The following is a 14091-nucleotide window of genomic DNA, read 5'->3' on the forward strand; positions in this document are numbered from 1 at the left end:
CTGTTTCCTGCAATTGTCTCTTCAGCAAAGCCTTCCTGTTGTCCAGACAATGCTGAGCTCAAGAACCTTCCATATCTCCTGCCTCCACCTCCCGACACCTGCTGTGTTGCAGTCCTTTGTGTTTGCTCACTCCTCTCCTCCGCCCCCTCCAACCTAAACCCTCTTCTTCAGTCATCTCAACAGGCCAGCGCCTGGGCAAGTCGAAGAAACATCAGAGGAGCAAGAACAGGCAATGGGTGAACTGCCTGGGGAAGAGCTTCTAGAACTTTCCTACAGGAAACATCTCTAGCCTATAGAAAACTACTCCCACCAGTACCCCCCTCCCCAGAGTTTGGAAGTGTGTAAGCAATTAGATGTCTTATAACTTATTTTGAATATCTAGGTGAGTTAATTACTTACCACCAAGTAAATCGATGCTTCAGGAAGCACTCCATGTCAGACCTGAAGATTTGGAGGCCTCGGCACATTGCAGGGAGCCCAGCAGTTCCCAGGTTGAGGGACCCAGGTGACCCTATAAAACTCTTTAACTACTCCGTGCCAGGTGGGAACCTGCAAGGCATTAACTTGTGAGGGAGGCCCTCAGGGTGGCCGCCCCCCACATGCCTCCCAGTGCCACCAGGCGGGGATGTGTGCCCGAAGTTTCGCTGGGTCCTGTTGGTAGTCCTCGCTTTAGAAATGAAATAAAGCACAGGTGGGACTTTGAAGAGTGATCAGGAGACAGAGTTCTGCTCAGGAGAAGAGCAGTAAGCCTGTGAGCTGTTGAATGTCAGAGGGGGCTACCTGCGCACACCGTAAACATGGAGATGTCCATCTTTCTGGTGTGTGAGCCGAGCTGCACCCCTGGCATCTGCTGGAGCGGAAGGGTTGAGCTCTAGACCCAGCCTGTCACAGACACTGAAGAGGGCGTAGTTATTAAAAATACAGATTCCTTGGCCCTACCCTGGACTCACAAATCACCCCCTCCAGAGGGAGACCCCTGGGTCTGGAACCCCATGGGACCAGGTACCCCTGGAGTTCTTGACTGAAGGCCGAGCTGCATGGCCTCTGCCTACCTGCCCCCTCCAGGTGGCCTTCCTTGAGTTGGTGCTTCGGTGAACAGTACATCTCTGTGCCCCTGAGTGGCCTTGGATGAGGCCCCAAAGCTCTCTGATCCCTGTCTCGGCTCCAAATGAGGGTTTACAGCTCAGCTTTCTGTGAAAGCCCACAACTATCATTTAATGAATTGTACTCATGTACCAGGTAGGTACCTGACAATGAGGTCTCACGTAATAGTTACCAACCTGGCCAAGTAGCAGATGTCAATGACCTCACCATAGAGAAAAGGAAACCAAGACTCAGAGAGGATAAGCCGGTGCCCAGGATCACGTGGTAGCAGGAATTTGAACCTGAGGCTGTTCTCTATGCCCCAGGAGGTTGCCTCATGATTTTCAAAGGACCTTCCAGGCCTGAGAGGTGGGATTTGACAGCAGTCCCTCAGTGTGGGTTTAACATATCCTGACCCCCCGGGTGCAGGAGGGGAACTTTCACAAGGACCCTCTGAGATCACAGGTCACACTGGAATTTTCTTGCCAGGTCTGACTTGTCCTCTGGGATTTGGGGACAGGGGAGGTACCAGGCCTTCCCCCACACTGGGACGTGGCCCTCAACTTCAGACCAGGCAGGAATCGGCTATGGCCCTGTCCTGGCTCTCAGTCTGGGATTACACCTGACCAAGATTCGAGGGCTCCTGGAATATCGTCTGGAGGGACTGGGGTGGCATCTTGACAGAAGTAGCATTCAGCTGGGTAGAGAAGGAAAAGAAGGCAGCTCCGGGTGGCCCGAAAGGCAGGAGCACAGGCCCAGGGTGTGGAGGGCCTGTAGGGCTGGCAGCTGCAGCAGGCCTGAGGAGGCTGTGGCGGTCAGGCCACCCTCTCCGGGGAGGAGGCGGCACTCGTTTTAGCAGGGAGTGGGGGCGGGCTGACAGAGCAGGCGGCAGGGCGCTGGGCAGAAAGTCAGGCCCAGATAGTGGGGGCGGGCGGGTGTGCTGGGTCCAGTCCTTCCCTGAAGGTCCCAACCCTGGGGCTGTCTGTAGCACCTAATGAGGTCGGCCCTGCCTCTCAGTGACCAGCAGGGCCTCGGTTCCCTTTAGTGGGGTGGCCTGCAGTTGAGGGCCTGGTCCCAGCCTTCCTGAACTGAGCACTCCTGGGGTCTCAGGCCCAGGAAGAAAACCCGAGGAGAGTTCAAGGACAGGTAGGAGGTGATCCTGAGATGAAAGCAGAGGAAGGTCCCCTCACACTCCGCTTTCGTCATCTCCAAGCCTTCGCCCAACAGTCGCTTCTTCCCATGTATCCTTTGCTTTCTTTCTCTGTCTAGTGGCAAAGCACGCTGAGCGCCAGCTGTGTGCAGCCCTGGGTCAGGGGCTGTGGGTGGGAGGGTGGAGAGAGGGGGAAGTCCAATGAGATTCCTGCCCTGGAGGGAAGATAACCCAGCACCTGGAACTCCAGCTGGAATAGGCCCTGAGACCCAAGCTGAGTGGGAGCCCCCCTTCTTGCTGACGGGTTCGGAAACTCCCCAGAGCCGGGGCTGGCATACTCCTTAAGGATATGGGCTTCTAGTCTAGTCACGTCCCAACAACTTTGCTAAAGATGGCAAACGAAACAGGCACTAACTTTCTTCCCCTCTGAAACCCTGTGAAGACTACAGAAATTTTTTTTTAAAGTGTAGAATTCCCTGACTGTCCAGTGGTTAGAACTCTGCACGTCCACTGCTGGGGGCCCAGGTTCGATCCCTAGTTGGGGAACTAGGGATCTGCACCTGCGAGTTGCATGGTGCAGCCAAAAAAAAAAAAAGCATAAAAAGAAAAAAGATGGCAATGTTTTGGGAGTTCCCTGGTGGTCCAGTGCTTAGGGTGCCACACTTTCCCTCCTGAGGATCCAGGTTCAACCCCTAGTCTAGGAACTAAGACGTAGCAAGCTGAATGGCGTGGCCAAAGAAAAAAAGGTGTAAGCCATGAGGATGGGGCAAGCAGGACGGGAGACAAGCCAGTGCAGTTCTGAAGCTGGAAAGTAAACACAGAGTGGTGGCCATGTGCTGAGCGAGCAGGGTGGCAGCTGAGCCCCAGTGTGGTTTACCCCATAGAACCACCAAGGGTTTAGCCTGATGGGACAGCCCCAGGTAGGGTAGCGGGAGGGGGCGAAGTAAAAAGTAGGTGGGCCCCCAAATCCTGTCGCAGAACTGCTAGGTAGCCACCCCTCCCAACCCCAGCAGGAAAAGAGTCGTTCTCTGGCGACAGGGATCCCTGGCCTGGGGATAGGGGCGTCATACTGAAAACACAGAGCCAAGAGGTGGGGGCTTCTGAGTCCAGAGCCCCTGCCTTATCTCCTGTCCTGCTCCCAGCAGCAGCCAGGCCTTGACCCTCCAGGCAGGACATTGAAGGACCCTCTGGAGACTTGAATCCTCTAAGAACAGATTCCTAAAAATAGTGACGGGGGGGCATCCCCAGCAAGTACCTCCCAGACCCTACTTCAGCAGGTTCAAGGGTGTGTTCTAACACACCGCAAGGAAGCTGTCGGCTCTTTGAAAATGTGTATCTAGGATTTTGGTACATAAGTAAGGTAAAAAGGACAAACAGACGCAGCCGTTACCAAATGACCCAGGAATTCCATCCCAGGAAATGGAAACAGATGTCCACACAGAATTTATACACAAACGTTCAGAGCAGCACAACTCATAAGAGTCAAAAGGCGGAAACAACCCCAGCATTCCTCAGTGGGCGGGTGGATCAGCTCATGGTGGTCTGTGCATACAGTGGAATATTATTCAGCCATAAAAAGCAGTGAAGCACTGATGTACTCTGTAAAATGGATGAGCCTTGATGACACTATGCCCAGTGAAAGAAGATAGACACGTAAGGCCATGTGTTGTCTAATTCCGTTTATATGAAGTGTTGGGAATAGGCAAATCCATAGAGACATAAGACAGATCAGTGGTTGCCATGGCCCGGGGGAAGGAGAAAATGAGAGTGTATCCTTAGTGGATATGAGGTGTTTTTCTGGGGTGATGAAAAAGCCTGAAACTAGGGAGAGGTGGTAGTTTTCCAAGGCTGTGAACACACCATGTGCCACATAGAATTGTGCTCTTTAATATGGTTGAGTGTATGTTATGTGAACTTTCTCTCAATTAAAAATAAATAAGAGAGCCAGCCAAGGCTTGCAAGCTCCACACTCCTCCTCTAGACTCAGCAATCACCTGGATTAACCGGCCAGGGTTATGTTTTCAATAGACAGGAAGTTCGAATCACAAATGCCATGCTGGATTCCTTCAGAGGCACACTCAGAAAGTGAAAAGATACGAGTGAAACTGATAAGCACAGAGTAAAGGGACAAAGTAGGTGGTTAAATAGTTAACCGCACCAGGGGATCATAAGTAAAGAAAAAAGCGTGGGAGACCTCTGTAAGCTGATGGTCACTTGAGAAAGCAGTTTTGCTTAACCACAAAACTGGGCAACAGGAGCACGATGCCCCCAAACAATAAAATAATATTGGCGTGAGCCCCACATCCAGCCCGGTGAGCTCAGTAAGTTAACGATTCTTAGGATACACTCCTCTGTGTACCCTAAAAGCCAGAATATGCGGAGAGGGTGACTTTATACTGAAACCTGAGATGACTTGCCATATTTTAGTGTGTGTGACCACCTTTCTGCTCATTTCTGTTGCGCTATGACAGTCCTGGCTTGGCCATGCAGGGACAAGAAAACTCCTCCTTCTGTACAGGAGGAGCTGATGATGGAAGCTTGACATCTGCTCCAGAATGAGGAAGAAGGCTGTCCTCTCCTCCGCCCCACTTTTCCTTTGACTATAAAACTGTAGCCCATTAAGTTCTCAGGGCAGAGCACCCTCTTGCCTGCCCACTGGTAAGCCTCAAAAGCATCCCATTCTAATCAATTGCTTCTCATCTACCACTTTGCCTCTCACTGAATTCTTTCTGCGCCGAGACAGAAAGAACCGCGTTTGTAACACTCTACTTCCTTTAACCCAGTATAGCCAAAATATTATCATTTCAACAGGTAATCAATGCAAAAATTACTAATGAGAGGGCTCTTTCACGGTAAATCTTTGAAACATGAGTGTCTTTATCTGCACAGAGCATCTTGACACAGGCTGTCCACATTCCTGCACTCACAGTCACTCATGCCGCGTGGTCACCCCGGTAGGACTGTGTAGCTCTAGCGAGTCTCAGCCTGGAGTCTTGGGACATAACCTGCAGAGTATGAGGGTTTAAAAATTCAGTGAGTTTTGGGTCTGTGAATTAAAAACAAATTGACTATAATCCTATTTAGGATCATCTGAATAATCGCTTAAAGATAAGTCCTAAATTAAACATAGAATTACCGTATGATCCAGCAATTCCATTTCTGGGTAAACACCCAAGAGAAGAGGAAGCAGAGACTTAAACAAATATTTATACACTGACATCCGTAGCCGCATTATTTACGATCGGGAAAAGGTGAAAGCAACCCATGGATGGATAAAACTCCCACCAACGGATGAACGGATGAGCAAAAATGTATTGTATCCACACAATGGGCTATTATTCGATTGTAAAAAGGAAAGAAATTCGGATACAGGCTACAACACGTGAACCGTGAGGACATTATATTAAAGAGAAATTAGCCAGTCACAAAAACACAAATACTGTGTGGCTCACTCATACACCACACTTAGAGAAGTCAAATTCAGGGAGACAGAAAGCAGGAGGGTGGGTGCTGGGGGCTAGGGGAGGGTGGGTGCTGGGGGCTAGGGGAGGGGCAGCTGGGGGCTAGGGGAGGGGGAGCTGGGGGCTAGGGGAGGGGGAGCTGGGGAGTTAGTGTTCAGTAGGGACAGAGGTTCAGTTTGGGAGGATGAAAAAGTTCAGGCTGTGGATAGTGGTGGTAGTTGTACAACAAAGTGAGTGTACTTAATGCCATTGGATAATACACTTTAAAATGGTTAAAATGGTAACTTTCATGTTATGTATATTTTATCACAGTTAACAGTATAATATGTCCTGCCACTCGATGTGTTTTGGTTTGTGTTGACCAGGGCAGTCACAAATTTACAGTCACTGGTGTTAATGAGAAAAGATGGGGGAAACTTCGTGCCTGGTGAGGACTGGGTGCCCAGAATGGCCACGTGCTATTCAGGCACTGACTCTTCAGGGTCTCTCTAGGCTGGTGAGGGGTGACGCAGGGGGCAGGAAGTCCCCCCGCACTGTGGCCAAGTACCTCCGCCCCAGAGAACCAGTTCCTCTTTGAGTCCCCTGGACTGCAGACATCTGTGGTGAGAGCTTGCAAGGTCCCTTTCAGTTTGTATTTTGGTTGGTTCTGCAGGGGGCGGGTGTGTATATCCTGGGTCTTGAAAGGGGAGTTTGAGGAGTAGGCGATGGGGACGGGGAGGGGCCCATCTCAGGGGGAGGCACCAGCCCAGAGGGTGTCAGGGCTTCCAAACAAAGTCGGGGGTGAGCGTCCAAGGGATCAGCCTTCCCCGCCAGACCCTCCAGGACTCACTCCTCCCCTCAACCCCAGACATTGCCTAGTCCTGTTGGTCTCACCTCCTCTCTCAGCTCCCACCTCACCTGGCCCAGCCACCCTCACCTCTTCCCCGCATCACTATCCCAGCCGGTTAGGGATGTGCTAGGCCTGGCAGGTGTTTAGGTGTTTAGCGCTGATTAGGTACCAGGCAGAAGCCCTGCCTCGTGGGGGACGGAGGACCAACAAGGAAATGTAAGTGTATCATATGACGGAGCTGGGAGAAAAACAAAGGGAACAGGGGGAGGGGTCGCCTGAAAACTTCCCTAGGTCCTCAGGTGGGTCGGTGGCTCCAGGCCCCTCCGGGGAGGCCGGCCGTGAGGCAGCGGCCCACCCCCACCCCCCACCCACTGGCTCCTGGAGGGATCTGATCACCGAGGCTGGCAGCCCTATTGAAAGCTCCAGCCACAGTGGTGAGAGAGCCAACGCGGTGTGGCCTCAGGACAGGGGGCTTCCCAGGGGGCTAAAGAATCTGCCTGCAATGCGGGGGACCTGGGTTTGATCCCTGGGTCGGGAAGATACCTTGGAGAAGGGAATGGCAACCCACTCCAGTATTCTTGCCTGGAGAATCCCAGGCACAGAAGGGCCTGGAGGGCTATAGTCCAGGGGGTCGCAAAGAATCAGACGCAACTGAGTGCCTAACACTTTCAAGGGCAGGGGGAATCTCAGGAAAGCGACACATCCAAGGCCACACGCTTAGAGGGTGTGCCCTTGCCACTGGGCCCAGGCCGGATCCCTCTTGGCCATCACATGACTTGGTGTGGCTGCCTGACCTTGGGCAAGTCAAGGTCCAGGTTCTGAGCCTGAGAGTCCCCAGCTGTAGGATGGGCCCAGGGTTGGTAGGCAGAATCGCTGCAGGGACCCGGCAAGGTCTGAATCTTCCAGGGAGGCTGGTGGGGTACAGCCTAGGGAGGGATGAGTGACTGTCATCCCAGCCCAATTTAGAAGCAGCTCCTCTCCCCGCTCTGGAGCTGGAGACGTTGAAATCTCACGGTTGTTTGCAAACACAAACGTAGGACGTCTGTCCTGCTCCCTGCTCCCATCAGATTTCGCTGTGGGAGAAGTCCTGGGAACGGATGCCCCCACCTGCAGCCTCAGGGTCTGCCATGTGACCATCAGTGCCTCCTCCTGCCCCCAGATCCTGAGAGGCCTGGGAAATGGAGGCAAACAGCTGGGAAGGCTGGAGGCTGGCTTGGCATTGCTGGCCCTGGGCCTTCCAAGCCTCTCCCAGCCTCAGTTTCCACATCTGTAAAGTGAAGCTGGTCCCTCCCCAGGTGACAGGAAGAACAGATCCTGATAAGTAAACCATCCTCTGCCATTGTCTTGCGGGCGGGCGGAGTGGTGGTCCCCAGAAATGGGGTGTGGGGGGAATCCCAGTCCATGAGGCCACCCCAGTCCTCCTTTTGGCCTCAGAGGAACCATTTCCCCCGGGCTGCCGAGAGTTCGACCAGGAAGCTAAGGACTGGGTGCAATTCCAGGCCTGGCTCCGTCTCATTCCCGCTGTGTGATGTGGGCAGGTCACTCCCCAATCTCTGGGCCTCTGTTTTCTCTCTGGGGGCTGGTCTTGAAGGTAGCATGGGGCAGCCCTCTAAGCACCGGCCCCAGGACCTGGCTGCTTTGCACACCCTCTGCACTCCTGCCCAGGGCGAATAACGAGGTCTGCTTCAGTGCTCCTGGCACCCGCCCAGTCTCCTTCCTGCACAGGGATGACCCACAAATAAAATATGTGGGGACATGGCGAGACCGCGGGGGGTGAGCCGTGCACCTGTCCAGGCCCACGGGAAGGAGCGGTGGGGGATGGGGAGGGCAAAGCCGGGCATGAGGGTCGGCGTGGCCCCCCCAGTGGGGGACAGGTACGTACAGACAGATGGTCCCACAGTGGCCTCGGCACCCTCAGCCCCAAGTAGACAAAGACTCATCTCTTTCTCAAGGCTCCCCCTACACAAACCCCTCCTGTGCAGAAACGTGGTCCGACAGTCCCACCGGGGCGGGCTGAGCACCCTGTTTCTGGCAGTTTCTCAGACAGGAGACCCTGGGAAGAGCTGGTGGGTGAGGGGAGGAAAGCCTGGCACTAGGGGAGCACGCGGGCTGGGCACTGCCCTTTTGCTGTGTGTCCTGTGGACTCAAAGTCCCCCACCCAGGGCCCCTTCCGCTCAGCCCTCCATACCTGGCCTCACCCAAGGGACCCTGGGCTGCAGGGGTCTGGTGGGATGAGCAGAGGGGTGACGACGGATGGCCTTCTGCTGACCCTGAGGAGCCTGGGCAGGGACCAGTGGCTCATCTCCATTTCTCCCAGACAGGAAAGGACTTGGGGGTGGGGACGGAGGACAGGCAGAGGGCCACAGGCCTGAGTGGAGTCAGGGAGTCACCTTGCCTTTCGGCCTCACTCTCTCCTTCTCTCACCTGGGGCTCCATCGTATGCCTCACAGGATGGTTGGATGCTCCCAAGCAATGGTGTACCTATGTAGACGTGGTGCCTAGTTGGTCCCTGAAGCCATAGCCTTGGAGAGCGTCCTGGTGTCTCCAGGTCCCTGGAGACTTCGGCCAGCTTGAGAGAGTTGCCTGATTCAGTCCTGGAGACCTTTGTAATTCAAAAGACCCTAGGGACTTCCTGGTGGTCCAGCGGCTAGGACTCTATGTTCCCAGTGCAGGGGGCCCTGGGTTCAATTCCTGGTTGGGGAACTAGACCCCACACCCCCCAAGTAAAGATGCTGGGTGTCGCAAGGAAGATCAAAGATCCCATCTGGTATAGTTAAGACCTGGTGCAGCCAAATAAATACAAATAAATATTTTTTAAAAAGACCCAAACTCCAGAAGTCTGGTGACTTCCTGAGATGGAGGAAGAAAATGACCCTCTATACCCTCCGCTCCAGACTCCTCAGCAGGTTGGATGGAAACAGCAGTGCCCACCACACTGCTGCCAGAAAGAGATGGGGAGGGACCATCGTCCTGCGTGGCAGGGCTGTTAGCCCAGGGAGCCCCACTTCCACCCTGGGAAGCAGGAGTAGACGAGACTCCACAGCTCATGTTTCTCCAACACAACCTCTGGGCCAGCCTCACTCTGCCTCCTCACTCTAGGCCACATGGTGCTACTGTTATCCTTGCTGGGGAGGAACCAAGACCCAGAGAGGTATTGTTAACTGGTTCAGGCCACCAGAGGAAGCAGGACTTGAACCCAGTGGGATTGACATGTTGCTGAGATCTTGAGATTTCGGGGCCTTAAGATTGATGACTAGAAGTGTATCGGCTGTCTACTGCTGCATAACAAACATGCCCCAAACCTAAGTGTCTCAAAGCAACCACCAGCATGGATCTGCTCACTACTCTGCAGTTTGGTATGTCCAGGTATGGACCGCTTGGCTCTGCTGTGGCAGCCTGGCCGGCCTCCCTCACATGTCTGGTGCTCTAGGGCTTCTCAGAGCAGAGTAGCCTCTCTCTAGGAAGGGAATCCAATTTCCTTAAATGGCTTCCGGCTCCCAAGCTGAGAAAATGGGTGCTTCAGGGCCTCTGGAGGCCTAGGCCTGGAATGTTATCCCATTAGTCACAGCAAGTGGTACACAGGCCACCCAAATTCCAGGGTAGAGGAGAGGGTGGGTCTCACAGCCAAGTTACAGGGTTGGGAGCAATTGCTGGCAGCTATCTTGGCGGACTTGCTTCCATCCAAAGGACTTGGCCTGAAGGCGACTGCTACCGGCTGACAGGCTCCTGTGCGGAAGAGGGTGGGAGACAGGATGGAGAGCCATGAGTATGCGGACAGGGGAGAGCCAGGAAGCTGGAGGCTCAGCAGGGGGAGACAAGAAGGACAGGCTGGCCCTGGCCAGGTCCAAGGGGACCAAAGACCCCTGAGCCCTCTCTCTCCAGGCTTCTGGGTCTTTCCTCCACTGCGCCCCGATGGCCCTGCCCCTGAGGAGAGAGGCGGATGAGCCCCAGTGGGGAATGAAGCCAGGCCTGCTCGTCCTGTGGGTGACAACACTCTGCACCCTGCCTCGGCCCTACGGGGGGTGTCCTTGCTGGCAGGGAGCAATGCTGTGGCCCTGCCTGCCACTTGCCACCCACCCTGCCCTGCCCCTGGGCCTCCCTGATTCTGAGAAACTTTCTTCCAGGAGCTCCACCTCAGCCCCACCCCAGCCTCACAGGTTCTGAGGAAGTGCTGTCCCCAGACAGTGACTGTGCAAACCCTTCCCCAACCACCAGCCCCCCCGAGGACCTCAGGAAGCGCACAGCGGCCGTGGATTCAGTCCCGACTCTGATGCTCATTAGGTCTAGGATCTTGGGAAAGTTACCTCTCTGTGCCTCAGTTTCCTTATCTGAAAAATGGGGAGAAGAGAGGACAAAACATAACCAGGCCCTGTTCTCAGCACTTTACATCAAGCAGCTCATTTAACCCTCCCAGTGACTCTATGTGGGCTGAGGGCAGGGCACTCTGTTATTAGTCTCACTTTACAGATAAGGAGATGAAAGCCCAGAGAGGTCAAGCAACTAGCATGGGGTCACACAGTCATCATTCTGGAGTCTACGCTTCATCACTGCTGCAGTGTCTGCTCCCCATCTCCTAATCCGTTCTCTTTTTTTATTATGGAAAAATATACATAGCAAGTCAAGGCTGTGGTTTTTTCGGTAGTCATGTGTGGATGTGAGAGTTGGACTATAAAGAAAGGTGAGCACTGAAGAATTGATGCTTTTGAACTATGTTGTTGGATAAGACTCTTGAGAGTCCCTTGGACTGCAAGGAGATCCAACCAGTCCATCCTAAAGGAAATCAGTCCTGAGTGTTCATTGGAAGGACTGATGTTGAAGCTGAAACTCCAATACTTTGGCCACGTGATGCAAAGAACTGACTCACTGGAAAAGACCTTGATGCTGGGAAAGATTGAAGGCAGGAGGAGAAGGGGACAACAGAGCATGAGATGGCTGGATGGCATCACCGACTCAATGGACATGAGTTTGAGTAAACTCTGGGAGTTGGTGATGGACAGGGAGGCCTGGCGTGCTGCAGTCCATGGGGTCGCAAAGAGCTGGACACGACTGAGTGAATGGAACTGATACATAACAAAACTTACCATTTTAGCCATTTTCAAAAATTATTTATTTTGGCTGTGCGGGGTCTTTGCTGCTGAGCGGACTCTCTCTGGTTACGCAAAGGGGCTGCTCTCTAGCTGCTGCACTCTGGCTTGCGGTTGCCGTGCCTTCTCCTGCTGCAGCCCATGGGCTCTAGATCTCAGTAGCTGCGGTGCATCCGCTTAGCTGCCCTGCAGCACGTGAAGTCTTCCCGGACCAGACATAGAACCCGTGTCCGCTGTACTGGCAGGCAGATTCTTAACCACTGGCCCACCAGAGAAGTCCATATTCACTATTTTAAATTGCATAATCCGGCGGCATTGTTGTACAACCATCACCACCATCCATCTCCAGGACGTTTTTCTTCTTCCCAAACTGAAACTACCCACTAAACAGTAACTGCCCATTTCCTGGCAACTGCCATCCTGTGTCTATGAATTTGGCTCCTCATAGAACTACAATCATATGCTGTTTGTCCTTTTGAGACTGGTTCGTTTCACTTAAATGACTCAATGCACATGAGTTTGGGCAAACTCCGGGAAATGGTGAAGGACAGGGAAGCCTGGCGTGCTGCCGTCCATGGGGTCACAAAGAGTCCGACACGCCTGAGTGACTGAACAACAGCAACATTTCACTTAAAATGCCTTCAAGTTTCACTCATATTGTAGAATCTGTCAGAGCTTTTTTCCATTTTTTGGCTTTGGAATCTTAGTCCCCCAACCAGAGATGGAACTCGGGCCCTCAGCAGTGAAAGTGAAGGCCTAACCACTGGACCGCCAAGGAATTCTCTAAGAATTTCCTTCTTTTTCAAGGCTGAATAATATTCCATGGCATACTTTCACCATGTTTTTGCTTATCCATTTATTCCTCAATGGACGCCTGAATTGCTTCTACATTTGGCTATTGTGATTAAAGAGGCTGTGAACATGGACGCACAATGATCTGTTCAAGTCCCAGCTTTCCGCGCTTTGGGGTACGTACCTAGAGGATAAATTGCTGGGTCATAGGGCAATTCTCTGTGTAATTTTTTGAGGAGCTGTTGTGCTGTTTTCCATGGCAGCTGCACCATTTTACATTCCCACCAGCAAGGCACAAGGGTTTCTGATTCCTCTTTGCAATCGTCCAAGCCCAGGGAATGCTGGCAGCCCCACTGGGCACCGGGTAGGGCTGGGTAAGATGCTGGCAGAGATTGTCCAGCAGCTCCTAAGTGAGGAATGTGTGGGGTGGGGCAGTGATGCCGGCCCTTTGGGCAGGCACCGGGGGAGCCTGTCGTGCCGGCATCCTCACCCATGGATGCCAAGCCCTGGGTTCAGTCCTCTGGCTCTGACCTTTCCTGACCCCGACCTTTCCTGACCCCGCTCTGCCAGGCCACCTTAGACCAGGGCAAAGGGCATGAGAGGGGCCAGCATTGGGGACCCTGGCAGGCTTAAAGCCATGGCACAGTCAAACCCTGGGGCAGAAGGGTCCCTGCTCAGCAGGACCTCACCCTGCCCTGCCACACCCCTCATTCTGCCATCACCCCTCCCTGGCCTCAGTTACCTCTTCTGCTTTGTAGGGGCAAGCATGAGAACCAACTTGTGACCCAGGAGATGCCAGGCTCCCTTTAGGAATTCCCAAGACCAAGCCCCTCACTGGGCAGGTGAGTCAAGGCGGGGTGGGTGTTCTAGAACCCTGGCTCCAGGCTCCCACCCTGGCTCTCTCCACACCCTGCCCAGGCTGCTAGCATCTTCCAAGAGGGGTGAGGCGATCAGGTCCTTGAAAGTCTGAGCTCATTGAAGGCTCTGGTCCCAGGCTGAGGGTGGGTGCTCTGCCCTCCAGAGAAGATGTCAGAAACAGAGCCTCTTCAGGTCCTCTTCCTGTCTCCTCACTGGTGTAATGGGGTTAGACTGGGACTCAGTAGCCTTTAAAGGCCCTCCCATCTAGAAGATTCCATGACCCTAAACCTTCAGAAGAGGAGGAGAAGTCACTGAGGAGGGTGGCTGCAGTTTCTGGACCACATGCATGCTAAGTCGCTTCAGTCATGTCTGACTCTTTGAGACCCTGTAGACTGTAGCCCACCAGGCTCCTCTGTCCATGGGATTCTCCAGGCAAGAATACTGGAGTGGGTTGCTATGCTCTCCTCCAGGTGATCTTCCCCACCCAGGGATCGAAACCGCAACTCTTGCGGCTCCTGCTTTGCAGGTGGATTCTCTACTGCTGAGTCACAGGGAAGCCCTTCTGGACAGTAACCATCTGCAAACAGGAACAATGGCACTAGCTGCGTTTTCTAAGCATTTTGACATGTATAAACTCATTCCATCCTTACAACAACCCTATGCACAAGATACGAGTCTTATTCCTATTTTACAAAAGAGGAAACTTAACTGCAGGTAGCAGCTAGCAGGAAGTGTATAAGAGAGGCCAGAAACCTGACCGCAAAAACAGGCCACACAGAGCTCAGGGTTGGCCTGTCAGGGGAGGGAGAGGCCCTCGGGCTGTACTAGTCACGT

The sequence above is a fragment of the Ovis aries genome, chromosome 3 (assembly GCF_016772045.2).
Source record: "Ovis aries strain OAR_USU_Benz2616 breed Rambouillet chromosome 3, ARS-UI_Ramb_v3.0, whole genome shotgun sequence".
Lineage (NCBI taxonomy): Eukaryota > Metazoa > Chordata > Mammalia > Artiodactyla > Bovidae > Ovis > Ovis aries.